The sequence below is a fragment of the Triticum dicoccoides genome, chromosome 4A, assembly GCF_002162155.2.
Source record: "Triticum dicoccoides isolate Atlit2015 ecotype Zavitan chromosome 4A, WEW_v2.0, whole genome shotgun sequence".
NCBI lineage: Eukaryota > Viridiplantae > Streptophyta > Magnoliopsida > Poales > Poaceae > Triticum > Triticum dicoccoides.
The window spans coordinates 300,251,246-300,267,188 of record NC_041386.1 but is presented as its reverse complement, the minus strand read 5'-3'; the positions used below and the strand labels follow the sequence as shown (position 1 = coordinate 300,267,188).

At 48.6% G+C, this 15,943-nt stretch overlaps 1 pseudogene; it reads right to left on the bottom strand.

The window, feature by feature from the left end:
* Nucleotides 1-10,920: 10,920 nt before the first annotated feature.
* The window catches only part of LOC119283503, a 54,626-nt pseudogene continuing 49,603 nt past the window's right edge, over nt 10,921-15,943 (bottom strand).

The window sequence follows — 15,943 nt, the reverse complement described above, 5'->3', positions numbered from 1 at the left end:
ATCTCCCTGTCATCTTCGGTCAGCGCGACAACTACCACACCGAGCTCGTCAACTTCGACGTCGCCCACATCCGCCTGTCGTACAATGCCATCCTCGGGTATCTAGCGCTAGCCAAATTAATGGCAGTCACCCACCATGGCTACAACGTCCTCAAGATGTCGGGAAGCGGCGGAATCATCACAGTCCCCTGCGAAGAAAGAGACGCGGTGTGCTCCCTCGAGCGTGCCTTCCAAGCTACGCATGTGCAGTACCCTCTTGAGGCCAGCCACAAGAAGAAGAAGCAGCTACCCCACACTGGGCCTCAGGAGAGCGGCGCCACCTCGGGATGGTGTGGCTGGCGCCTCCCTCCCTCGCATATGGTGGTGCGGCTGGCGCCCTCCTCAGGCAGGGCTCGGGAGCTCTCTTCTGGAGGGCCTCAAACCTAGCCAGCATCACGAGGGAGGCGCTCAGGCACCACGTGGAGGCATGCTTCGCGGCACGTTTCCCTCAGGAGGACACCGGGCGAGGAGCGCCCGGCGCCCAGGAGTTCATCACCAAGGCCACTCAGGAGCTGCAGGATGCAAGAGCCATGCGCGGTGACTGCCTCCCACCTGGCGCTGCTCCCCATCCAGGCGCGGATGGCGGGCTGCGCATCTGCGTCGACGTCCCAGGGCTCAACAGGGCCGCATCTCAGGAGCTCTTCTGGCCTTTGCACGTGGGAAATTGTGAGGGCCCACCTCATAGCTATGTTCGCATGCCATTCGGCCTGCCAAGCATGGCAGCCGCCTTCTAGCGCAACCTGTGGAGCATCCTGGCAAGTCAGGAGGCCAGGAACCATGCAGTCCTAGTGGAGATGGAGACGGACCTCGAGGAGCCGCTTGGACCCTCAGGGCCTCCCGAGGCTCAGGGTCCCGGTGGCTCGCGAGGGGCAACCCCTTCACCACGTGTCTTCGTCTACCCCAACACTTGTTCGACAACCAAACCAGGTGACATTTTCCAAGTGTATTTAGCTGGGAGCGCCCCTCGGGCTGCATCATTCCCAGGCTGCGTGGGCTTGCCCCTGCGGCACGTATCCTTTTATGTCTTTAGCTTACTCTACTGGGGGCACCCCCCGGGCTACATCATCCCAAGCCTCTCGGGTCCAACCTAATGGCGTGTATCGTTCTTGCATTTACCTAAGCTAGTTTGCTTTTCATGCATAATCTATCTACGGTTATCACCTGCTTGATAGTCACCCACCATGGCAGCCATGCGACGATCGTCTTTCTTCAGGATCCTTCGCATAAGAAGGCTAGGCACGACATCTGTGCTCGGCCCCGTCCCTGCAGCGTCGATAAATACAACGGCTGAGCTCTGTCTGGCGGGTCTGCCCCGTTCACGTCACCTCCTGTGGTCGTTGGTGCTTGGCCTTCTCGTGCGATAACCTCAGGAAATTCATTCGTCGTAGGTTGCCTAACCATCTCGCAGGAACACCACAGCCTTCAAGAACCAAAACCAGGCGCAACCCGCCTTGAGGTAGGGCCTCGTGAGTCCCGCGCTGGCTCACAAGTTCCTGGACACACCTCGTCTAGCCATGTGATACGTCTCCAACGTATCTATAATTTTTGATTGTTCCATGCTATATTATATCCTGTTTTGGACATTATTGGGCTTTATTATATACTTTTATATTATTTTTGGGACTAACCTATTAACCGGAGGCCCAACCCAGAATTGCTGTTTCTTTTGCCTATTTTAGGGTTTTGTAGAAAAAGAATATCAAACCTTCGGGAACATGATTTTCGGAACGAACATTATCCAGAGGACTTGGACCCTACGTCAAGAAATCAACCGGGAAGGCACGAGGTAGGGGGGCGCGCCTACACCCCCCCTCCGCCCAGGCGCGCCCTCCACCCTCATGGGGCCCACGTTGCTCCACCGACGTACTCCTTCCTCCTATATATACCTACGTACCCCCAAACTACCAGATACGGAGCCAAAACCCTAATTCCACCGCCGTAACTTTCTGTATCCACGAGATCCCATCTTGGGGCCATTTCCGGAGCTCCACCAGAGGGCGCATCGATCACGGAGAGCTTCTACATCAACACCATAGCCCCTCCGATGAAGTGTGAGTAGTTTACTTCAGACCTACGGGTCCATAGTTATTAGCTAGCTAGATGGCTTCTTCTCTCTTTTTGGATCTCAATACAAAGTTCTCCCCCTCTCTTGTGGAGATCTATTCGATGTAATCTTCTTTTGCGGTGTGTTTGTTGAGATCGATGAATTATGGGTTTATGATCAAGTTTATTTATGAACAATATTTGAATCTTCTCTGAATTCCTTTATGTATGATTGGTTATCTTTGCAAGTCTCTTCGAATGATCAGTTTGACTAGATTGGTCTTTCTTGTAATGGGAGAAGTGCTTAGGTTTGGGTTCAGTCGTGTGGTGTCCTTTCCGAGTGATAGTAAGGGCAACAAGGCATGTATTGTATTGTTGCCATCGAGGATAACAAGATGGGGTTTATATCATATTGCATGAGTTTATCTCTCTACATCATGTCATCTTGCTTAAAGCGTTACTCTGTTCTCTTGAACTTAATACTCTAGATGCATGCTGGATAGCGGTCGATGTGTGGAGTAATAGTAGTAGATGCAGGTAGGAGTCGGTCTACTTGTCTCGGACGTGATGCCTATATACATGATCATACCTAGATATTCTCAGAACTATGCTCAATTCTGTCAATTGCCCAACAGTAATTTGTTCACCCACCGTAATACTTATGCTCTCGGGAGAAGCCTCTAGTGAAACATATGTCCCCTGGGTCTATTTTCCTTCATATTAATCTTCTAATACTTAGTTATTTCCTTTGCCATTTATTTTACATGCATCTTTATTTCTCTTTATCATAAAAATACCAAAAATATTATCTTATCATATCTATCAGATCTCACTCTCGTAGGTGACCGTGAAGGGATTGACAACCCCTTTATCGCTTGGTTGGGAGGAGTTTATTTGTTTGTGTAGGTGCGAGGGACTCGTGCATGGCCTCCTACTGGATTGATACCTTGGTTCTCAAAAACTAAGGGAAATACTTACGCTGGTCTGCTACATCACCCTTTCCACTTCAAAGGAAAATCAACGCAGTGCTCAAGAGGTAGCAAGAAGGATTTCTGGCGCCGTTGCCAGGGAATCTACGCAAAAGTCAACATATAAAGTACCCATCTCAAACCCTTATCTCCCGCATTACATTATTTGCCATTTGCCTCTCGTTTTCCTCTCCCCCACTTCACCTTGCCGTTTTATTCGCCCTCTCTCTCCATCATCCCTCTATTTCTCTATTCGCCTCTTTTTGCCCATTTCTTATTTGCTTGCGTGTCGGATTGCTTGCTTGTCGTTATGGCTAGTCCCCTATCTTCCCCTTTGTCTCCTGAGTTTGAGGTTCTTCACTTCAAACAAAAACAAGGAGAAAACTTAAAAGATGCTTTGTTTAGAATGATGGGGTTTTATCATAATTGCACCCTAGAGGTGAATTTTAGAATTCTGCTTCGCAACTTTTATGTTGGATTGAATTTGTCTCATAGACAACTCTTGGATTGTGTTGCCAAAGGCAATTTTATTAAAATTGATCCCACTATTGCGCCTGAAATTATAGAGGGTATTGTGGGAACACTACCCCAACAAAAGGGGCATCATCATACACAAGAAGAAATGCAAGTTTTTGAGAAAATTTGCGAAGTAACCAAGATTTTACAAAAATCTCTTGAACCTCTTAAGAGTGTTAGCAGGAATCTCCACCGCATGAATATGTTGACTACCCTTTGCAATAAGCGTTTGGATTCTATAGATCTTAAAATTTCCGAATATGAGGGGAAACATAAGGAACCTCCCGGATTCGAGCATAACTCCGCAAAAAAATTAAAGACCCAAGATGATATTACCTAGATCTATCCTTGCTTTTATGCCTAGCTAAGGGCGTTAAACGATAGCGCTTGTTGGGAGGCAACCCAATTTTACTTTTATTCCTTGATTTTTGCTCCTGTTTAGTAATAAATAATTTATCTAGCCTCTGTTTTGGTTGCGTTTTTTGTGTTTAATTAGTGTTTGTGCCAAGTAGAACCGTTGGGAAGACTTGGGGAAAGTCTTTTTAATATTGCTGTAAAAAACAGAAACTTTAGCGCTCACGAGAACTGCTGCAATTTTTATTTGGAAAGTTCTATTTAGTTTATTCTTTTTGAAGATGATTAATAAATAAATTCCTCACGTACAGAAATTTATTTTAGAATTTTTGGGGTTCCAGATCTTGCGTTAGCTGCAGATTACTACAGACTGTTCTGTTTTCACAGATTCTTTTTTTCCGTGTGTTGTTTGCTTATTTTGAAGAATCTATGGCTAGTAAAATAGTTTATAAAGCACAGGGAAGTTGGAATACAGTAGGTTTAACACCAATATAAATAAATAATGAGTTCATTACAGTACCTTGAAGTGGTATTTTGTTTTATTTCGCTAACGGAGCTCACGAGATTTTCTACTTTAAGTTTTGTGTTGTGAAGTTTTCATGTTTTGGGTGAAAGATTTGATGGATTATGGAACAAGGAGTGGCAAGAGCCTAAGCTTGGGGATGCCCATGGCACCCCAAGATAATCTAAGGATACCTAAAAGCCAAAGCTTGGGGATGCCCCGGAAGGCATCCCCTCTTTTCGTCTACTTCTGTCGGTAACTTTACTTGGAGCTATATTTTTATTTACTACATGATATGTGTTTTGCTTGGAGCGTCTTGTATTATTTGAGTCTTTATTTGTTAGTTTTCCACAATCATCCTTGCTGCACACACCTTTTTTTGAGATACACACATGATTCGGAAATTGTTAGAATACTCTATGTGCTTCACTTATATCTTTTGAGTTATATAGTTTTGCTCTAGTGCTTCACTTATATCTTTTAGAGCACAATGGTGGATTTGTTTTATAGAAAATTTTGTTCTCTAAGGCTTCACTTAGATTATTTTGGGAGTCCTACAAAACAGCATGGTAATTTTCTTTAATTATTTTAGGCATTCAAGATTAATTAAAAAAATTCTTATGAGTGTGTTGAATGCTATGAGAAGTTTGAAACTTGATAATTGTTTTGAGATTTGGAGATGGTGATATTAGAGTCGTGCTAGTTGAGTAGTTGTGAATTTGAGAAATGCTTGTGTTGAAGTTTGTGATTCCCGTAGCATGCACGTATGGTGAACTGTTATGTCAAGGAGTCGGAGCATGATGTATTTATTGATTGTCCTCCTTATGAGTGGCGGTCGGGGACGAGCGATGGTCTTTTCCTACCAATCTATCCCCCTAGGAGCATGCGCATAGTACGTTTCTTCGATAACTAATAGAGTTTTGCAATAATTATGTGAGTTCTTTATGACTAATGTTGAGTCCATGGATTATATGCACTCTAACCCTTCCACCATTGCTAGCCTCTCTAATACCGCACACCTTTCACCGGTATCATACACCCACCATATACCTTCCTCAAAACAGCCACCATAGCTACCTATCATGGCATTTCCATAGCCATTCCGAGATATATTGCCATGCAACTTTCCACCGTTCCGTTTACTATGACACGATCCATCGTTGCCATATTGCTTCGCATGATCATATAGTTGACATTTTAGTTGTGGCAAAGCCACCGTTCATAATTCTTTCTTATAAGTCACTCATGCATCATTGCTATCCCGGTATACCGCCGGAGGCATTCATATAGAGTCATACTTTGTTCTAGTATAGAGTTGTAATCATTGAGTTGTAAATAAATAGAAGTGTGATGATCATCATTCATAGAGTATTGTCCCAATAAAAAAATAGAAAGGCCAAAAAAAGAAGGCCCAAAAAAAGAATGAATAAATAAATTAAAAGGGGCAATACTACTATCCTTTTTTCCACACTTGTGCTTCAAAGTAGCACCATGATCTTCATGATAGGATGTCTCATATGCTATCACTTTCATATACTAGTGGGATTTTTTCATTATAGAACTTGGCTTGCATATTCCAACGATGGGCTTCCTCAAAATGCCCTAGGTCTTCGTGAGCAAGCAAGTTGGATGCACACCCACTTAGATCTTTTTGTTGAGCTTTCATATACTTATAGCTCTAGTGCATCCGTTGCATGGCAATCCCTACTCACTCACATTGATATCTATTAATGGGCATCTCCATAGCCCGTTGATACTCCTAGTTGATGTGAGACTATCTTCTCCCTTTTTGTCTTCTCCACAACCACCACTCTATTCCACATATAGTGCTATGTCCATGGCTCACGCTCATGTATTGCGTGAAGATTGAAAAAAATTGAGAACACCAAAAGTATGAAACAATTGCTTGGCTTGTCATCGGGGTTGTGTATGATTTAAATACTTTGTGTGGTGAAGATGGACCATAGCCAGACTATATGATTTTGTAGGGATAACTTTCTTTGGCCATGTTATTTTGAAGAGACATAATTGCTTAGTTAGTATGCTCGAAGTATTATTATTTCTATGTCAATGTTGAACTTTTGTCTTGAATCTTTCGGATCTCAATATTCATACCACAATTAAGAGAATTACATTGAAATTATGCCAAGTAGCATTCCACATCAAAATTTTTGTTTTTATCATTTACCTACTCGCGGACGAGCATGAATTAAGCTTTGGGATGCTTGATACGTCTCCAACGTATCTATAATTTTTGATTGTTCCATGCTATATTATATCCTATTTTGGACATTATTGGGCTTTATTATACACTTTTATATTATTTTTGGGACTAACCTATTAACCGGAGGCCCAACCCAGAATTGCTTTTTTTTTCCTATTTTAGGGTTTCGCAGAAAAAGAATATAAAATGGAGTCCAAACGGAATCAAACCTTCGGGAACGTGATTTTCGGAACGAACATGATCCAGAGGACTTGGACCCTACGTCAAGAAATCAACCAGGAAGGCACGAGGTAAGGGGGCGCACCTCCCCCTTGCCCAGGCATGCCCTCCACCCTCATGGGGCCCACATTTCTCCACCGACGTACTCCTTCCTCCTATATATACCTATGTACCCCAAACTACCAAATACGGAGCCAAAACCCTAATTCCACCGCCGTAACTTTCTGTATCCATGAGATCCCATCTTGGGGCCTTTTCCGGAGCTCCGCCGGAGGGCGCATCAATCACAGAGGGCTTGTACATCAACACCATAGCCCCTCTGATGAAGTCTGAGTAGTTTACTTCAGACCTACGGGTCCATAGTTATTAGCTAGCTAGATGACTTATTCTCTCTTTTTGGATCTCAATACAAAGTTCTCCCCCTCTCTTGTGGAGATCTATTCGATGTAATCTTCTTTTGCGGTGTGTTTGTTGAGATCGATGAATTATGGGTTTATGATCAAGTTTATCTATGAACAATATTTGAATCTTCTCTGAATTCTTTTATGTATGATTGGTTATCTTTGCAAGTCTCTTTGAATTATCAGTTTGACTAGATTGATCTTTCTTGCAATGGGAGAAGTGCTTAGGTTTGGGTTCAATCATGCGGTGTCCTTTCCGAGTGACAGTAAGGGCAGCAAGGCACGTATTGTATTGTTGCCAGATAACAAGATGGGGTTTATATCATATTGCATGAGTTTATCCCTCTACATCATGTCATCTTGCTTAAAGCGTTACTTTGTTCTCTTGAACTTAATACTCTAGATGCATGCTAGATAGCAGTCGATGTGTGGAGTAATAGTAGTAGATGCAGGCAGGAGTCGGTCTACTTGTCTCGGACTTGATGCCTATATACATGATCATACCTAGATATTCTCATAACTATGCTCAATTCTGTGAATTGCTCAACAATAATTTGTTCACCCACCGTAATACTTATGCTCTCGAGAGAAGCCTCTAGTGAAACCTATGGCCCCCGGGTATATTTTCCCTCATATTAATCTTCTAATACTTAGTTATTCCCTTTGACATTTATTTTACTTGCATCTTTTTTCTCTTTATCATAAAAATACCAAAAAATATTATCTTATCATATCTATCAGATCTCACTCTCGTAGGTGACCCTGAAGGGATTGACAACCCCTTTATCATGTTGGTTGCGCGGAGTTTATTTGTTTGTGTAGGTGTGAGGGACTCATGCGTGGCCTCCTACTGGATTGATACCTTGGTTCTCAAAAACTGAGGGAAATACTTACGCTGCTCTGCTGCATCACCCTTTCCTCTTCAAGGGAAAACCAACGCAGTGCTCAAGAGGTAGCACCCTGCCGTGCAAGGCACATGTCAGGGCAGAGCTGTACACGCCCCGGGGGATCTCCATAGTAGGGAGTCCCCTCCCACATGCCAGTGGAAGCACCATGTTCCGTGCTGGCAGTCGACACTACCGAGGAGCGGCTATGCCCGTGCAAGTGCGGAAGCGCTATGCTCTGCGTTGGTGATAAACAACTGAGGGCGGCCTCACGGCGGCATCAACCTTAGGGAGCTTCCAAGCTCAGTGTCTAGCCTCATCGCAACACCTCCCCTTAGGAGAGTCGCGCGAGGGGGCTGCGCTCGGGTCACACCCAAGCGTACACCACCCTGCCAGGTCCTCGAACCTGGTCGTCGCGCGCCCTCCCAAGCGGAGCCAAGGTATGAAGGTCGTTTGAACGTCAAAGGGGACTCCTAAGCATCGCGACTCAGGAGCCTAACTGACCACGTAGCCCCTCACTCCTTGGTCCGTCCTGGTGATCCGGACGACCCAATGGCAGCTGAGGTATGTGCGGGATCGGGCCCTGCCGATGTAGAACACTAGGCCTACTCCCAGATCTCCTTTCTATAGGCTATTTACGCGTCAAGGGGGACTCCTGAGCATCACGACTCAGGAGCCTAACTGATCACGTAAACCCTCACTCCTTGGTCCGTCCTGGTGATTCGGACGACCCAATGGCGGCTGAGGTATGTGCGGGGTCGGGCCCTGCCAACGTAGAACACTAGGCCTACTCCCAGATCTCCTTTCTATAGGCTGTTTGCGCGTCAAGGGGGACTCCTGAGTATCGCGACTCAGGAGCCTAACTGATCACGTAGCGCCTCACTCCTTGGTCCGTCCTGGTGATCTGGACGGCCCAATAGCAGCTGAGGTATGCGCGGGGTCGGGCCCTGCCAACGTCGAACGTCAAGCAAAATGGAAAGGAAATCACAAAATTTCAAAGAAAATATTACAAGACATATTGTTCTCCTGAAACCAAACGCGAGTTTAACGCCTCCACGAGGCATGGTGCATATTGCAGAAACTAAACAGGAAAGGAGCCGCCAGCAAGTCATCCCGTCATCCCTGGACACCACCGTCGCCTACAAGGGATGCTTCTTCTTCAACGGCGACTTCTTCACCTGTACCACCAGCCGGAGTTGCAGGATTAGTAGCACCGCCGGTCGGGGGCACGGGAGCGAAGGCGTGGAACTTCTTCAGCAGGGCCTCCACCTGACCCTTCATGGCTGCGGCAGCGGCCGCGCAATGCTCGTCATCCACAGGCTCCAGCAGCTCGTCAAGGTGGGTGGCAGGATCATGAAGATGGAGGTGGTTGAAGACGTGCGTTAATGCGGCTGAGTAAAGAACACGGGCTTCTTCCTCTACCATGGGGCCGATACCGCTCACAACGTCCTCAAGCGCATCGACCAAGTAAGGAAGCAGCTGGGCGGGCCCTCGTCGCCGGCGGCCAGCGGCTCCTCCACGCCCTTCTCATAGAGTTACCGTAGTGCCGTCCAAGACCTCTCCTCGAGGATCTTGAAGGCCGCGCGGTCCTCAGCCTGGACCTTCGCCTTGGCTTCATGCTCGACCTTCTCCACCTTTAGCTTCAGCTCCAGCTCTTCCATCCGGCTACGCTCCATTGCCTGCACCTTCGCCAACTACTCCAGCTCAGCATCGTGATCCCTGACGGTGTCCTCTCGGGCCTTCATCTTCTCCTCCTCCGCCTTGCAGCCTCAGGCTTCTTTCGCGCGCTCCCTCGGCACGGTCTCCAGCTCGGCCTCCAGTGACCGACAGTGGTCCTGGGCGGCCCCGGCATCCTTCAGCACCACCTCGCGGGCGGCCGCAGCTTGGGCGACGGCCTCCCTGTCCTTCTCGGAGTCCACATCAGCCTAGCTCAGTGTCGCCTGGATAGACACATTGGAGTGAAGCCAGCTAGAGACCAGCTCCAGGCACCCAGCCACTAGGCGACGACCAGTGCCTTGAAGATCTTCTCGCAGCAGGGTCATCGCAGAAAGAGCGTGCTCCAGAACATCAGGGGAGGCCGAAGGATCCAGAGATAGTAGTGCAGCAAAAGGGGGAGGAGGCGACGTCGTCACCATGGCCAGGGAGGAAGGATGCTCCTGAGCTTTGGGGATCTCGGTGACCGAGCGAGGCGTTGGCACATCCGGAGCCAGCGGGGCCACGGGGGCTGACTCCTCCCGAGGATGCTCCCCCAAACCTCGCGAGGATGATCGGGCCGGAGAAGCGCGAGCGCCATCGCTGCCCTTATCCATGGTGAGGGGTGCGGCTATCATAGGCGATCTGGTCTCGAGCAGCGCCACCTCGTCCTCCTTCCTCCTCTTCGCCGCGGGCGTCGGCCTATTTGCACAACGGAGAAGCGTCAAGGGTAAGGCAGCAGAAGCAAGAACAAAACAAGACAAGAACACTTACTGGTCAACTGCGGTGTAGTCCCTCCGCTTTGTAAGCTTGAAGCCCGAGAGCCTCGCGGCCTGAGGCGCAGGCGCGTGGGCTCCAACAGTGGAAGAGGGGGCAGCGGATGGGCCAGAAGTAGCTCCAAGTGAAGTCAGAGAAGGAGCGTCATCTCGGGAGATCAGCGCTAACCTGTCCCGCGTCGGAACCACGGACCGCTCCTCTCTCTCCGGGAGGATGCCAGCCTCGTCATCGTCATCAGGAAGGGTGCGGAGGATGTCGGCCTTGCGCAAGGGGGAGGTCTACCCCATCCCCTTGGGGGTCGCCTACGAGTCGCGCTCCTCACCCTCCTCCTCTTCCCCCTCCATGCGGGAATCACCAGAAGACACGTCCACCGGCGCCATCGCCACCGGGACCACAGGGGGCGCTGGCGGCACCAGGCCGCACCCATCAAAGATGGGCATGGCAGCCACGACCTGCGCCCCGTCCTTATGAAGGAACAAGGGAATGTGGCCACTCGGCAGATACTCTTGGTCGTCCCCGACCAAGAGGCGGAGAGCCACAACCAGCTTCTCTTTAGACAAGGCCTCCGGACTCAAGCGAAGCTTGTCTTCTCCACCCCAAGCATCCACAAGGGGTGCAAGTGCGCCTGGAGAGGAGCCACTTGCAGTGTGAGGAATTCTCTCATGAGCATGGCCCCTGTCAGCTTCGCCGCCTTCACGTTGCCCGGCCTCAGGTCGGTGGTCATCTTCTCTAGCACCGACTTCTCCTAGTCGTCGGTAAGCTTCGCGCGGGACCACCCCTCGTCAGACTAGGGCATCTTCGTCGGCAACTTCAACCGCGGGTGGACATACTTAGCATCCATCATGACGCACTTGCTCCTGAAGCCATCGGCCTTCTTTCCAACTTTCGAGATCGCGTTGGCCTTGCCGGCTGCGACGAAGTTGGCGCAACCAGAGGTGTGACCGTACTTGATTCGGAGGAAGAAGAAGTGGTGCAGCAGTGCCACGGACGGCATCACCCCGACATACGCCTCACAGTAGAAGGCAAAGATCGACAAGAGAAGAACGGAGTTGGGATGAAGATGGAAGGCCTGCAACTTGTAATGGTGGAGGACGACATATAAGAAGACGGAGAAGGGGGAACCAGGCCCGCGACGACACTGCTCATAAAGACGGGGCAGAAGGAGCTCTTCGGAGCCTTCGTCTCGGCGGAGCCAGCCTGGAGCTCAGTCTTCCCCTTCTCATTGTGCTCCCCCACCGTCAGTAGGCGCGTGGCGACGAGGTTCTTCTCCGAGACATTGGGCGCGTCCAGAGCCGGCTCGTACTAGGCAGGCGGCGAAACAGCCTTGGCCTTTTGGGGCACCATTGGTCAGAAGCTCGGAAGGGGATTGAAGCAGATCTGGAGATTTCGGAAGCAAGGAGCAAGAAAGGGGATATGGAGCGAGACGAAGGAAAACAATGAAGGCAAGCGTTGCCCACACCAGCCTTTTTGTCAGACGGGCAGTTGCCGAGGCAACATGGGGAAGCGGAGACGCCCACGTCCAATCAATCGCCATGTGTCAAGCGTGGCCACAAGCTGTTGGGGCCCGCGGCGCTCCGCACTTGCCCTTTGGCTTTGCCTTGAAGCCAAGTCCAAGCGCGCCTTGGGCCCGGGGGCTATTGTCGGTGTCCTGGGAACGGGGGTCCCCAGACTTGCCTGCCTGCGGCCCGTGGCGTGGCTCCACCAGCGGCCCTGTACGGCCCATCTTCACCAGCAAACACTCAAGACCCTTGCGAGGGGCCAAGCCTCACGAGGCGGATGACACAAGACCTCCTCGGGGGCAGCTTCACTAGGCAGGCTCGCAACGGGTGGAGAGATCAAGGCAAGGGACACCTCGCGAGGTTTCTATGACACAGGCCATGACGACTAGAGCCAGGCGGGCGCCAGCGTGCGTAGTGTCCTTGTTTCCACTTTGGTGCTAAAGAGGCAAGCGCTGGCGAGGAGTCCCGAGGCATCAGGCAAAGGTTTCCATATCGGTGCAACAACACCAAGATCAGCAGGACGGCAGGACGGACATCACTATGGAGCCCAAGACGGCGTTACCACCAGACCCTTTGGCAGGCGAAGACCACCTTTAGTCAGGATAACTTGTACTAGTTGTCTCCCTTCGAATTGGGCCGTTGTGGGATCCCTTCCCGCTCAATATTTGGGAAGAGGGCCAAGGCCTCTATAAATAGGACTAGCCACCACCATAGGAGAGAGAAGATCCAGATCATCCAGATCATCCTCAACCACTCAAACTCACCTAGCACAAGAACACCTCTCCTCAGGAGGCTGTTCTTCCCTTGTAACTATTCATCCTCAGCCCAAGAGTCAATCCATCACACCACACTGGAGTAGGGTATTACACCACATCGGTGGCCCGAACCAGTATAAACTCTTGTGTCTCTTATTCTTTGGGTCCGTCGAGGTAGGCTGTGAGATGATGATGTGTGCGAGCTAGAGAGGGGGGAGAGATCTTCGTGCGCACCCCCATGTTCGAACCTCAAGGGTTTTGTTGGAACCCAAATCTGACAGCTGCATTTTTGGAGTCTGTGTACATGATTTGCAATACGTAACAGACTGTGTCCCCTGTAGGGAATGTTAAGATGACACCAGCCCCCAATCTGGCTAACATTTTAGAGTTGTCGAAGTACATCACCTAGTTGGAGTATGTACCGTATTCTTTGGGGAGTTCGGCTTCTGTCCATTCGGCGGCGAAGTCGGCCATCACCTGAGATTTAATGGCCCGGCGTGGTTTGTACATTATTTCGAATGGTAGGAGCTTGATGGTCCATTTTGCAATGCGGCCGGTGGCATTTTGATTATATATGATATCATTGAGTGGTACCTCGGGGCCATCGTGATCGAGCACTCTTGGAAGTAGTGTCTCAGCTTCCGAGATTCCATGAAAACTACATACGCTATCTTTTGATAGTGCGGGTAACGGGATTTACATGGTGTGAGAACTGCCGATATGTAGTATACGAGTTTCTGGAGTGGGAATTTATGTCCCTCTTCCTCTCGTTCAACGAGGAGTACTGCGCTCACCACCTGGTGAGTTGCAGATATGTATAGTAGCATGGGTTCGCCGATGTTAGGCACGGCAAGCACTAGGTTGTTTGCTAGTAGAGCTTTTATTTCTTCCAACCCGGTTGTTGCCGCATCCGTCCACTCAAAGTGGTCGGTACGTCAAAGCAGGCGATATAGCGGCAGCGCCTTCTCTCCTAATCTGCAGATAAAGCGGCTCAAGACTGCCATGCATCTAGCTAGTTTTTGGACCTGCTTTAGGTCTGTTGGAATTGCCAATTGTGACAAGGCTCAGATTTCGGCCGGGTTTGCCTCGATTCCTCTATTGCAAATGATGAACCCGAGTAACTTTGCGGCCGGAACGCCGAAAACGTATTTTTCCGGATTAAGTCGTGTGTCATATGTTCGATGGTTGTCGAATGTAAGACGTAAATCTTCCACCAAAGATTCGACATGTTTAGTTTTGATGACTACATCATGTACGTATGCCTCCACCGTCTTGCCAATTTGTTTTTCCAGGCATGTTTGAATCATGCGTTGGTAGGTGGCACCAGTGTTTTTTAGTCCGAAAGGCGTACTATTGAAGCAGAAAGGCCCATACAGGGTAATGAATGCCGTGGCGGCTTGATCGGATTCCTTCATCTTAATTTGATGGTATCCGGAGTATGCATCAAGGAAACATAATGAATCGTGTCCTCTAGTTGCGTTGATGACCTGGTCAATGCGGGGTAGTGGGAAGGGGTCCTTAGGGCAGGCTTTATTTGAGGTCTTTGAAACCGACACAAAGGCACCAGGATTTGTCCTTCTTTGGCACCATGACCAGGTTTGCGAGCCAATCCGGGTGTTTTATCTCTCGAATAAACCCGGCTTCAAGTAGTTTGGCTAGCTCCTCCCCCATAGCTTGTTGCTTGTGTTTGGAAAATCACTGAAGCGTCTGCTTGATTGGCTTGAACCCCTTTATTATGTCGAGGCTATGTGTGGCCTGTTTGCGTGGGATTCCTGGCATATCCAAAGGGTGCCAGGCGAAGATGTCCCAATTCTCGCACAAGAATGCTCTTAGAGCGGCATCGATCGTCAGATCCAGCTGTGCTCCGATGGCTGCTGTTTTATTAGGATCCGTCGGGTGGACCTGGAATTTGACTATTTCGTCTGCTGGCTTGAAAGAAGTGGATTTAGGCCTCTTATCAAGAAATACGTCATCTGTATCCACTGTAGAGCGCAGAGTGGTGAGCTCCTCGGTCGTGATGGCTTTAGATAGTGCCTCGAGGGCCAGGGATGCGGTTTTGTTTTCGGCACGAAGTGCTATGTCCGGATCACTAGCGATAGTGATGACTCCGTTGGGCCCAGGCATTTTGAGCTTCATGTACCCGTAATGAGGTGTAGCTTGAAAGTGTGTGAATGCGTCTTGCCCCAATAGGGTGTGATATCCACTGTTGAACGGTGCCACCTAGAAGATTAACTCTTCGTACCTATAGTTCTCAGGCGTGCCGAATACTACATCTAGTTTAATTTTTCTGGAACATCGTGCTTCTCGACTAGGAATAATGCCTCGAAAGGTTCTACTGCTCTGCTCGATGCGGTTCTTGTCCATTTGCATTTTGTTGAGCATGTCCTCATAAATGAGGTTTAATCCGCTTCCACCGTCCATGAGCACTTTAGTTAGCCGAAAGCCGTCCACAATTGGGTTGTGGTAAGTGTGATAGATTGAATCAACAAGCAGTAGTGTGATCTGCTGCTTGCGGTCAGTACTACGTGTGATCTCCTTCATATTTATGGATTTGCATAATCAAATGGTTGAAATTGGAGGACAATATACAAAAAAGGGCAAGGTTTTGTCAAACAAGGTCTAATTTGACTCGAAGATTTGGAAGGCATATCTTGCTTTTCAAGAGTGAAATGTTCCTGCAAAGTCATACCACCCCTACCATATTTATAGGTTTTGTATACTAACTGTTTACTTGCAACCTTAGAGCAAAGGAAAACTTTAGTATTTATATTGATTTGTTTTAGTATCATTCGTTTTGAAGCCCACACTTGCAATTAGCATATCCCAAAACAGATACGCTCGTTCGTAATCATTATTCTCTAAACCATCTTGGAGGATTTTCCTGATTTCAGAACCTATTTCGGCTTCGAGTTCATTATCCTGAGCAGCTAATCTCCTCGTATACATATCATCTATGAATTATAATGAAATGGTGAGTTTCCACGAGAGGTTCTGGGATGGTCAAAGTGGTGTAGATAAAAACGCTAAACTACACCACAATATATGCAAAGAATAGCGAATTTTACAAAGCA